Source organism: Zea mays, chromosome 4 (assembly GCF_902167145.1).
Source record: "Zea mays cultivar B73 chromosome 4, Zm-B73-REFERENCE-NAM-5.0, whole genome shotgun sequence".
NCBI lineage: Eukaryota > Viridiplantae > Streptophyta > Magnoliopsida > Poales > Poaceae > Zea > Zea mays.
Window position 1 is genome coordinate 240,702,810 of NC_050099.1, and position 13,424 is coordinate 240,716,233.

Consider the following 13,424-nt stretch of genomic DNA (forward strand, 5'->3'; position numbering starts at 1 on the left):
AGAGCAAGGGTGAGTACACATCAACATACTCAGCAAGCATCCTGTTTGGCTGTAGTGGACTAGCTTTATGTGGGGATAAGTCAAGCAGTTGCTTTTAGTTGGTCAGATTATTATTTACTAGTAGAAAGCCAAGTTTTAGCATTAACCCAAGTTATTAACCCGATGTACCCTTTCCAAACGGAAAGAATACCACTTACCAGCACCATAGTCATAACCAAAACCATCAATCTCATTGCCACCTGTAAACCAAAAGGTCTCTTATCAAGTACCACTAATCACTGGAGCTCCCTTGGCCGCTCATAACCGCGAGCACGGCTGATATATCAGTTTCATAACACTCTGCAGAGGTTGTGCACTTTACCCACAAGCCGTGATTCCCTCTCTGGCCCGGGCTTGCAAGACCCTTATTCACTCCCGAGGTGAATGGCCAAGGATTCACTACGAAGCCTTTACAAAGATTCCCCGGGGCTGTAGCCACCCGTTAGGTTTCCTAAATGCACCGCACTCCTCCCCAAGGGACAAATCAACCTTGGCAGAGCGAGCCGCATACACCGAGCCCCATTGACGGCACGACGGCTAAGTGAACTACACCCCGGATCCTCTAATTATTCAGCTAAGGGCACCCCATTCCACCCTCATGGTTGCACTGTTTTCCCGGGCGGTCATCCATAGAACAGGTCCTTACGGAGAGGCACTCGAGAAACCGCTCGAGCCCCCTTGAATACCACAAGTACAACATCATAATAAGAGAAGGGAAAACAGCGTATCATAGATAATCACATCATGTTCATTGATTAGAGTTGAGCAATAGCATCAGACTAAGTAGTAATAATCCGACCCAAATAGGTAAACAAGGACATGGATAACAAAAGCTAGTCAATCCTTAGGTATAAATGTGTAATGCGGGAGGTGAATTAAAGAATGAATAGGACAGAGATAGGTCAAAGGACACTTGCCTCCACCAAACGACTGCTGCTCAGGGGCTTCTCCTGCGAATTCCTCGGGCTCTTCGACCGGATCGTTCTCTATGCGAGCGCAAACACACATACATACATCCACATATTTAATACAAAAGAACAGTACACCATATAAGATAACAAATAAAGCGAATATGCATCAAGTATGACGTTCGATAACGCATTTGTTATGGTTAGAAAGAAACGGGAAAGGTCTCGCGGGGGGTTAAATTTTATACACTAATGACACAATTGGTTTTTTAACAACATAATTCTGTTATATATATTTATATATATGATGGAAACCTAATCACTTTTAGTTGATCAACATTGCACAGGGTAAACAATTAACTACGTGAATCCATAACATAACGGAATTTTAAATTAAACTTCCTATTTTCCCATAGCATGAACAGTGATTAGCCTACTTAAAATACAGTAATTATGATCACAGAAAGTAAATAAAATTAAATAAAAAATATAAAAAACAGAAGGGGGGGGGGGGGCGGTTGAACCGGCCCTAGGGCGGTTGAACCGGCCCTAGGCGGGGCGCGGGCGCGGGCGGGGCTGGCCGGGCGGCTGAGCCGCTGAGCCGGCCGGTTGAACCGGCGGCCAGGCGGGCGCGCGGGGGGGGGGGGTCGGGCTGGGGAGGGCGGGCGGCGCAGGGGGCGGCCGAGCCGGCCGAGCAGGGGGCGGGCGGCCGAACCGGCCATGGGGCCGAGCGGCGAGGGGAAGGGGAGGGAGGAGAGGGGAGAGAGGGAGAGAGGGAGGAGGGGGGGGGCTTACCGGCGTCGGGGATCGACGGCGAGGGGCGGCCGGCGGCAGGGGGCGGCGCGGCAAGCAGGGGGCGGCGGCGGCTACCTAGGGCAGGGGGCGGGTAGGGGGTAGGGGCGGCGGCTTAGGTGGGGAGGGAGAAAATGAGGGGGGGAGAGGGAGAGGGTTAGGGAATAAGGGAAAGAGGGGGGGGGGCGGCTGGGCCTTCCAGGCCCAAGAGGGGGGGGGGCGCGCAGGGGCCTGGGCCGGCCGGGGTCGGCCCACGGCGCGGGAGGGAGAGAAAAAGAGGAGAGAAAAAGAGAGGGAGAAAAAAAAGAAAGAAAAGATCTTCTCCGCATTTTCGAAATCCGATCTTTCTACATGAATGCAATTGCGCTTTCAAAGCAATCAAAGGAAATGCAAGGTTCGGCATGGTGCATCAAACAACATAAAGTATTTAGGGTTTTTCCTTACACGGGAATTCCAAACCGAATCCCGCTTAGAACTTTGAAAAAGGGTCAAGGTTTAGCGAAGGGAAAAAGAAAAGGAAAAGGTAACGCCCGAATTTTGGCGAGTAAAGAAAAGAAAAAAAAATCAACTGCAAAAATTCGGGGCGTTACACACGACACGACGTTCGTGCAGGGCTCGCCCAGACACTATTAAATGGGTCGTGCCTTGGGTCGGCCCGTTAGACACGACCTATTTGGTCATCTATACCTCCGCACGATAATGATGGTCCTCGCCTCAGTTGCCGCCACCTCGTTCGCCATCCTGCTTCTTTTCTCTCTCGCATCATGCCTCCGCCTCCGCGCCACCCCATTCTCAGTAGAGGGCGTGGGAGCAGGCGCTTCCTCCCCGTATTCGTCCAACACCAGCCCCAACACTGACCCGCGTTGTGGCTATTGCACGTCCATGAGGACATTTCACAGTATGCACGCACCATCGTTTTCGCCGTCGTCGGACATCCCATTCGTCTTCCAGGCCTTCGCCATGTTCTTCCTCCCCAACCTACTGCCCCCGCCCACGGTCGTAGCCGCGAGCCGACCGATGCTCTTCGACGCGGGTACGGGGCGAATCGGTCTTGCTCCTCGCCTTTCTTCGTGTGTGCCGCCTGTTGTCCTCTTGTTTTTGATTGCTGTGGACCAAAAACAAGGCAACACAATTGTTAAATGTTAAGAACCTTCGTCCTTCAAAGCATTATCCCCTTTCAGATATAATGATCTTCAGACGAAGGTCATGAAGAGCAAGTCTTCATCATTCATAAAAGTATAAAAATTTATATATGCAAAAGGTAATGTTCAATCACATGTTTATTTCATAACAATTGTATATACATTATCAAGATTTATAGTACGTTGATACCTTCGGCTTGTTTGAAGGTGATGGCGTGAGAACTATTACAATCCAGCGTGAACAGTACGGAGGTACTGTTCACCTATTTATAGGCACGAGACGCAGCCCAAGCAAAAATACATTTATGACCTCAATATGTACATATAATCCTAATACAAAACATCAGGGATTAACTAGTATTTTCCTCTTCGACTCAACATTATGTTTGACCTTCGTCGCCACCTTAAGCCGAAGATGTCATTCTTTGGCTCTTTTACACATGTTCATTGTAGCTTCGACATTCAATCTTGTTGCTTACAGACAATATCGTCTTGAGGACCTTCGCTAGAGAAGAAGACCCCCAACAGTAGCCCTTCGCGGTGCTAGGTGGTTTTTTCATAACGAGCTCGATCCGCGAGAAACACGGAGGCTTATGGATGCCGAAGGTCCGAAAAACACCTTCCTTGAGCTTGTTATTAAAAACGGATATAAAATTTATGGCACTTATCGGTCCACCGATCAGTCAGTACGCGCATTTCGGCGATTTGCTTTCTTCGCCCGTGGGGCTATATAAATAGACGGGTTGGTGAGAAGTTTCCACAACATTCATTACTACTGTGTCGTTGTGCTGTTGAAATTTTTTACCAAAGCCGAAGCTTTCTGCTTTCCGTGCACTTGCTGCGTATGCTTCGGACAAACGTCCATTTAGCTGAGTTTAGTTTCGTCGCACAGAACTAAAATGGCTAGAGTCAGGTCTACTGCCAGAGTAACAAACGAGGGAGAAGAAGCTGAAGCTACTGTGCTAGCCCCTATTTCAGAAATAATGAAACGTTATGGGTTAACTGTATGAGAAGAAGAGTCTGTTCTGACAAAACATGTTGCTGTTGCCGAAGTTGAACCAACTGTTGCGGAAACTGACAGTGATGATGAAGAAGATGACGACATTTTGAGTCCAAGCAATCCTAGCCACAATGAGTTTGGAAAATCCATAGTCAAGGCGGAAGATTCGGTTTTGATGAAGAAATTAGGATATTTTGGAAAATGTTAGTGTTGGGGACTTGTTCTCAAATACTATGAATTAAGAACAAGGCAACACAAAAGAAGGTTAAATGGTTAATGCCCTTCCTCCTTCGAAACATTATTTCCCTTGGGATATAACGATCTTTGGACGAGGCCATGAAGGATACACCTTCATCATTATGATATATGATAGTGATAATAAAAAACATATATAATACAAAAGATAGCATAGACATTTATATATCATTATTAAATCATTTCTATTTTATTAACACGGAAAAATAGAAATGACATTAAACTACAAGTGTACCTTCGGCTTGAATGAAAGCAAAAGTACAAGCGTGACGTATCCGTGATGACAGGATCGCGTGAACAGTGCCGGGATACTGTTCACCTATTTATAGGCACAGGATGCAACCTGCGCAAAATTACATTTATGTCCTTTACAATCAACTATAATTTATGACACAAAACATCATGGGTCTTTAAATCAATTCATCTTTAAGTCGGTTCGACCCTTCATCTTGAGATTTGTCTCTGTGCCGAAGCTTTAGAGATGATAGCTTCGGCGCTTGCTTCTGAGAAGACCTTTCGAAGGTGTTCTTTTTAGGATCTTCGGCTACGAAGCATAACCCCCAACAGTAGCCCCTTCACGGTGCTAGATCGTTTTTCGTAACGAGCTTGATCCGTCAAAAAGTCTTTTAAACTTCGGGACGCCGAAGATCCAAAAAACACCTTCCCTGAGCTCGTTGGCGAGAAACGATTAAAATAATCGTCGCGCGCGCGCCCCATTCTGTACCAATTACGCGCGCGCCAGCGATTCACCTTCTCGGACTCTGTGACCCCCCGTTCAGTGAGTGCGGGTGACTGCTTGTTCGGTGCTGGGGACCTTGCCGATTCACCTTCCCACCTACGGCACTATATAAACAGACGGGTAGGTGTGAAGTTACCACGACATTCATTGCTAGCACACTGTTTTGTGGCCAAATTTTTAGTCATAGACGAAGCTTAATCATCGTGCTCAGACGAAACTTCGCTTGTGTTTCCGCTTCGGAACAAGAGTAAGAGCTTCGGAGAAAACATTGCGGACCAAAAACTTCAAGTAAGTCATAATCAAATGGCCAGAGTTCGCTCTACTGCTCGGGTCGATCGTGAGGGAGACGAGACCGAAGCTGCTGACACTGTTCCTATTTCGGAAGCAATGAAGCGTTCTAGGTTGGTAACACCGGAGGACATGCCTGCTGCCGAAGACATCCCTGCTGCCGAAAACATTCCTGCTGCCGAAGCAGAACAGACTGCTGTTGAAGAAACTGATTCCGAAGATGATTACAGTAGCGCAGTGCCGAGCAAGCCTAGCCACCTGGACTTCGGAAAGTCCACCATCTCCGAAGCTGATTTTCCTAAGATGGTGAAGTTAGGCTATCTTAGTGAAGCAAAGAAGGAATTGATTCGTTTCGGTGGAGAGGAAACTATCCCGAAACCGGGAAAAAAATGAAGTGGTGGTTTTCAAAAGTCTTTTTAAAGCTAGTTTAAGATTTCCTCTGAACAAGATGATTGCTGGTGTATTGAAGAAATATGGGATCTACCTTCATCAGCTGACGCCTAACGCTATCGTTAGGCTGAGTGTTTATATCCTGGCCCTCCGAAGCCAGGGGGTGGAACCATTCTTCGAAGGTTTCTGCCGGGTACACGAACTGCACTACCAAACCAAGGCTAGGGCAGATGGTTTGCATGAAAATTTTGACCGCTACAACTTTGCTTACCGCAAAACTACAAAGTTCCCAGTGATTAGCTACCGAAGCAAATGGCCAGCAGGGTGGAAATCTGAATGGTTTTATGTCAGAGTTGACGAAGATGAAGATAAATTGGTCCAGAGTCCATTAGAACTGACCTTCAGAGAAACAAGACCCCCGTGCAACATGATACGGGGGAGCCTGAGCCAGATTGCTTTGGCTGAATTTCGAATAATTGCAGATCATATTGGTACTAGAGACTTGGTGCAGGAATTTTTGGCCTTCAGAGTATTTCCTACTTTGAAGGAATGGGAAATGCCGAAACTGGAGGGGGAGAAGAAGAAAGGGGAGCTTATTCGGTTGCCTTACCACTACAAGTTCAAAAAACATTTCAAAGTACCCTGCCAAGAATGGCTGGATACAATTGAAGTAATGTGCAACGAGATTCTTGGAAATTACTCTAAAAAAGAAGATCAATTGATGACAGCGGCCTTCGGCACCCGTCCGAAACGAAGGCTAAACAGGGTGATGGATGCTATAGGATTTGAATATCCTGATTATGAGCGACTGGACAAAGGTGCCGAAGGGCAAAAAAGAAAAAGAGTGGCCAGCGCTTTGAATAAAGACGACGAAGATCAATCAAAGAAGAAGAAACAAAAATCTGAGGCGAAATCATTTGCTTCTGAGAAAAGAAAGGACTCGTCCCCAAAGCAAAAATCAATTGATAAAGAAGAAAAGACTTCTGCGACATCTTCTGATGCCGAAATAGAGGAAATCCTAAAGGTAATGACTGAAACTTTGCCTGTCAAACTAAGTCCATTGGGGCTTCATCTGACGAAGCTTTTTCATAAGGAAAAGGAGCCCACAAAAACAAAGACACCTAGGCCAAAGAGGCAAAGGATTGTTACTGTGACAAAAGTGATTGAAGCAACACCGCCAAAGGCTTCAGCTCCGAAGGTGCCTGTTATTGAAAGCGTAACAGCCACCGAAGTTGCACCTTCGGAGGCCACAGAAGAAGCTGCTGGAGCCACCGAAGATATCAATTTGGAAAGTGTGGCTCTTAATATAGATAAAATTCTGCTAGACATGGTCGCAGAAGAAGCTGCTAGAGCCACGGAAGAGGCTTCGGCCCCAGAGGCCGAGAAAAAGAAAGAAATTACCGAAGAAACACTAGAAGATGAAATTTTCAATTTTCAAAACTTGGTTGGTCAAGAATTAACAAGAGTCGAAAAAGAAGAATTGAAAGAATATGTCATTTCCTGTGGCTACCGACCAGGGGCACTTTTTTTTGGAGGTGTTGATGATGAGAAGCTAGGCTGCATCCGAGATCAGACCGGAGCAAAGGTTATCGGTACTCTATCAAAGAGTATCGGCTTCCCGAAGCTCGAAGCCGATATTAGCCGCTACCGGCGACAACACATCGTCGGTAGTTTGTTTTATTCCAATTTCAAGGTAAACAATCTCCCTCTAACTTTTTATTTTTATAAAAAATGTTTTCTAACGAAGGTTATTCGTGTACAGAGTATGCTATTGAGCAAAGCTTTGAGGATGCAACAGGATTTAGAAGACAAAAAGCACGAGGTTATAATTGAAAACTTGGAAAATAAAATAAAAGATCAAACAACTGCCTTTGAGAAGAAAGAATTCGAACTCCAGACAACTGAAGGTTTACTGTTGGAAGCCGAAGCTAAAATAACAGAACTGAATACGAAGCTTCTCGGTTCCGAACAAGAAAAGCCGAAGCTTAATGGAAAACTTGAGGCTAAAATCCAGAATGGTTTAGCTTTGAAAAAATCATTGATGGACCTTCAAAACAAATGCTTGAATTTCAGCAATCAATGTGTTGAACGACTGAAGAAGGTGTTTTATTCAGTCGGGGCCAGTAGTGAAGAATTTATTCCTTCGGTTGAAGATCTGCCAGGAGCCTTCGAACACATCGAAGGTGAGATTGATGACCTCGATGATGTTATTGCTGGACACGGTGACTTTTGTGCCCTGGTAGCTTCTCGGGGCACCACTGCTGCGTTCCTGAAATCTGGCTGTGAGCATGGAAAAATTATCAACAAACCCAATTTCAGCTATCACCAGCAATTTTAGATGATATTCCTAACCTCGCCCGAAGCATTGCAAATAAATTTATAAAGGTGATATGGACGAAGGGTGGGCGAGAGAAAGCTGGTTACGAAGCCAGAGATCACCTTAAGCTGGTAATAATATTATGCCTTATGATTACCTTTTCCTTTGAATGTTGAATTCAGCTAACAATTCTTACATGCAGGTTGACCAAGCCGAAGCTGAAGCTACAAAATAGAAGGAAGAACCTCCAGAGATGCTATCGAAGCTCGAATAGTCTGTAAAAATAGCTCAAAAAACTCATGTGACAACTTGTATAAAGTATGATGTAATTGAATTTCACTTTGTAATATAATCTTCATTTTTTGTCCATGTATGAAATGCTTTGGTGTGGACGAAATTAATACTTTTGAGCCATAGGCGAAAAACACCTTCCCTTCTTTACGTACACAGCGAAGCATAAAATTGCCTTTATTCTGAAGGCTCCCTTTCGAAGCCGAAGCAAATTTGTATGTTATGCTGATGATGATCCTATGTATGTCTAAGTGAATGTTTATGAATGCAAATGTATGAAGTAATGTATCGTGCAAATGAATGTTTGAAGACACATATAAAACCATAATAACAAATCTTTGCCGTTTATTTTTCGGCTTCACCGCTTATTTTTCGGTGTATCAGCGCTGACTTTTCACTGTAAGCCTCCCTTAGGAGCTTCTTCGCCTTTTATTTCGGCGGAATCAACGTTGACTTTTCGCTGTAAGCCTCCCTTAGGAGCTTCTACGCCTTTTATTTCAGCGGAATCAGCGTTGACTTTTCGCTGTAAGCCTCCCTTAGGAGCTTCTTCGCCTTTTATTTCGGCGGAATCAGCGTTGACTTTTCGCTGTAAGCTCTGCATTCCCTTAGAAACGACTTTTGAGCAGAAAACTTACGCTGCGCTCCCTTAGGAACGACTTTTTTGTGGCTTCGTCGTGCTCTGCATCCCCTTAGGGACGTCTTTCGAGCTTCTCCGTGTTTTTTCTTTTTCTCATTGCCCAGCCTTTACATTTACATCTTCGGGGGATACTGCTCTTGTAGAGCTGATATAAGAAAAAGAGAAATTACATGCTATGGCCCTATTAAAAACCTTTCTCCCCCTTTGGAAAGGAAAAGAGTGCCATAGGAAAGAATAAAAAAGATTACATCAGGCTACACATAATACCGCCGAAGCTCATCCGCGTTCCAAGATCTAGGAATGTCGCTACCGTCCATATCCTTCAGCCTGTAAGAGCCGGGTCTTGACAAAGATACTACCAAGAAAGGCCCTTCCCATTTCAACTGTAACTTGCCCACTGTGTCTGGGTTGGCAACTCTCCGAAGTACCAAGTGTCCTGGCTTAATATTTTTTAGCCGAACCTTTCTTCCACGCCATTTTATTGTCTCGGCTTGATATTTATTGATATTCTCTACAGCCTGAAGCCTGATCCCTTCTATAGCATCTTTTGCCACAGAATAATCAGCTTCGTCTTCTGCCGAAGCCATTGTTCTTATTGATCCCGCTTTAGCTTCTTCTGGAGTTATTACTTCGTCACCAAACAACAATTTGAATGGTGTAAAACCTGTTGACCTTGATATTGTTGTGTTGTGGCTCCACACCACTTTGATTAATTCGTCCGGCCACTTCCCCCTTGGCTGGTTGAAGATTAACTTCATTATTCCTGTCATTATAATGCCATTAGCTCTTTCTACAAGTCCATTTGACTCCGGATGCCGAACTGATGCAAAATGGATCTTCGTGCCAATTTGTTCACACAATTGTCTGAAAGCTTCGGCATCAAACTGCGTTCCGTTGTCCACGGTAATGGCTTTCGACACTCCGAAGCGACAAACAATATTTTGCCAGAAAAACTTTTGAACAGTGACCGAAGTTATTGTGGCTAAAGGCTTTGCCTCAATCCATTTAGAAAAATATTCCACTGCTACTACAACATATTTCAAATTCCCTTGCGCTGGTGGGAGTGGGCCTAGCAAATCAAGGCCCCATCTTTGCAATGGCCAAGTGGACTGTATTAATTGAGTTAGAGACGAAGGTTGTTTTTGATCTCTTGCACATTTTTGACATCCTTCGCATTTTTGGACTAATTCTGCTGCATCCGAAGCTGCCTTCGGCCAATAGAATCCTTGAAAAAAAACTTTACCCAACAGAGGCCTGGATCCGATGTGAGATCCACAGAGGCCTGCATGTATTTCTTTCATCAGCTCTATACCTTCAGTTCTGGATAGACATTTGAGTAATGGGGAACAGACTCTATGCTTGTATAACTCCCCTTCTATTATTACATATGGACGTGCTCTCGCCGCTATTCTCTTTTGATAAGCTTCGTCATCTGAAAGAAAATTGCCCTGGAGAAAAGAAATGATCTCGGTTCTCCAATCTTCGCTATAAACAGGAGATGTATTGAGCACTGCTCTTTCAAGAAGGTCAACCGAAGGTGCTTTTATTGTTTCAAAGAAAACTTCCGAAGGTAATGGTAGCCCCTGTGCTGCTGACTTGGCTAGTAGATCAGCGTGTTCATTTTCTCCTCGTGGAATATTCTTAACAGAAAACCCTTCGAAGGAGGCTTCAAGTCTTCGAACTGTATCCAAATATTTTTCAAGCTTCGGATCTCTTGCTTTGCAGCTTTTGTCAACATGGCCAGAAATAACTTGAGAATCAGTTTTGAGGACCGCCCTTCTTATCCCCATTGCTTTCAACTTTCGAAGACCCAAAAGTAAAGCTTCGTATTCAGCAATATTATTTGTACAACTAAAATCAAGTTTCACTGCGTAGCATGTTCTGACTTTGGAAGGTGCAATTAAGACGGCAGCTGCACCTGCCCCGAAGGTTCCCCAAGAACCATCGCAGAATACTGTCCAAGCTTCGGCATCTTTACTTGCTTCTTCTTCCTGAGCCCCTGGCGTCCAGTCAGCAATGAAGTCTGCTAACGCCTGGGACTGAATCGAAGATCTATGCACATAATCATTGCAGAACTCATTAAGTTCCGTAGCCCACTTCCCAATCCTTCTAGTAGCTTCTCTATTTCTCATAATATCCTTCAAAGGCCGTGAAGAAGGAACAATTATATGGTATGCTTGAAAATAATGTCGAAGTTTCCTGGAAGCCATCAAAACAGCATACAACACATTCTCCAATTCTGTATAGTTTTTCTTTGATAAACTAAGGACTTCAGAGACGAAGTATATTGGGGCTTGCTTTTTGGCTTGCCCTTCAAGCTTCTCTTGGACAAGTGCCGCACTTACCGCTGAGTGCGAAGCTGCCACATATAACAATAGAGGAGCCCCTAGCGTTGGTGGAGTTAATGTCGTTAGATCTATCAAATACTGCTTCAACTCGTCGAAGGCTTTCTGCTGGACTGACCCCCATTGAAAAACTTTGGCTGACTTCAACACTTCAAAAAATGGTAGATTTCTCTCTGCTGATCTAGATATGAATCGATTCAGAGATGCAAGTCTTCCCGTCAGTCGTTGAGCCCCCTTCTTTGTGCTTGGTGGTTCCATCCGAAGAATAGCTTCAATTTTATTTGGATTAGCCTCAATCCCTTTTGTTGAAACTAGACAACCAAGGAATTTCCCCTTCTTCACTCCGAAGACACACTTTTCTGGATTCAGCTTCAGACCAGCTTGTCTAAAATTAGCGAAGGTCTCCTGCAGATCAGCAATGTGATTTTCTTGCTTCGTGCTTTTTACTATGATATCATCAACATAAGTTAGCACATTTCTGCCTATCTGAGAATGAAGAACCTTCGCTGTCATCCTGCTGAAGCTTCCTCCAGCATTCTTGAGCTCCTCAGGCATCCGAAGATAACAATATGTTCCACTAGGGGTTATGAAGCTGGTTTTTGGCTCATCCTCTTTCTTCATCCAAATTTGATGATAGCCTGAATAACAATCTAGCAGACTCATAAGCTCTGACGAAGCTGCTGCGTCAACTAGGGAATCTATCCTTGGTAATGGAAACTCATCCTTCGAACAAGCCTTGTTGAGATCGGAAAATCAATACACATCCTCCATTTGCCATTGGCCTTTTTAACCATAACAGTGTTGGCTAGCCATTCTGGGTACTTCACTTCTCTAATGACTCCGGCGCTAAGGAGTCTTTTTACTTCATTCCGAGCACCTTCGGCCTTGTCATCAGACATTTTCCGAAGCCTCTGCTTTCTGGGTCTCAAGGATGGATCAACAGTGAGCGAGTGTTTGATAACATCCCTGTTGACTCCACAGAGATCATTAGCTGACCATGCAAATACATCTTTGTTGTTGAACAGAAACCTTATCAGAGTTTTCTCCTGTTCCTCAGACAATTGAGATCCCAATAGCACCTTCTGCTCTGCTATATCGTCACATAAGAGCATGGGCTTCGGCTGATCGACCGAAGCAGCTTTCTCCCTTCTATACTTGTATTGCTCACAAGCTTCAGCTCCATCTATGTTATGGATTGCTTTTGAATCTGTCTAATTTCCTTCGGCCTTTCTGGCAGCTTCCTGACTTCCATGAATGGCATTAGGCCCTTGATCCGAAGGAATCTTCATGCAAAGATATGCTGGATGGAGAATTGCTTCAAAAGCATTGAGAGTACCACGACCAATGATTGCATTGTAAGGGTACTCCATGTCAACAATATCAAACACAACTTGTTCAGTCCTTGTGTTGTTGATAAATCCGAAGGTTACCGGCATCGTGATCTTGCCAAGTGCTACAATCTGCCTTCCTCCGAAGCCACAAAGGGGATGTGTGGCGTCATGGATCTTATCTTCGGGCTCTTGCATCTGTCTGAAGGCCTTAGCAAATATAATATCCGCTGCACTGCCTGTGTCAACCAAAACATTGTGGACCAGAAATCCTTTGATAACACAAGAGATAACCATAGCATCATTGTGAGGGTAATCCTTGAGCTGAAGATCCTCTTGGGAGAAGGTAATCGGGATATGAGACCATCTTGACTTGATGAAGGGTCCTTGCACCCCTACATGTTGTACCCTTCTCTGTGCCTCCTCCTTCTGCTTCTTGTTAGCCGGCTCTGAGCATGAACCGCCTGTTATCGGGAGTACAAGCTTCGGAGCCGAAGCAACTCCAGCTTTGAACGAAGCCATCAACTCAGAAAGTGGAAGTGGGTTCACCGGAGGTGGGCGCCAATGTTGGGGACTTGTTCTCAAATACTATGAATTAAGAACAAGGCAACACAAAAGAAGGTTAAATGGTTAATGCCCTTCGTCCTTCGAAACATTATTTCCCTTGGGATATAACGATCTTCGGACGAAGGCCATGAATGATACACCTTCATCATTATGATATATGATAGTGATAATAAAAAACATATAAAATACAAAAGATAGCATAGACATTTATATAACATTATTAAATCATTTCTATTTTATTAACACGAAAAAATAGAAATGACATTAAACTACAAGTGTACCTTCGGCTTGAATGAAAGCAAAAGTACAAGCGTGACGTATCCGTGATTACAGGATCGCGTGAACAGTGCCGGGATACTGTTCACCTATTTATAGGCACAGGATGC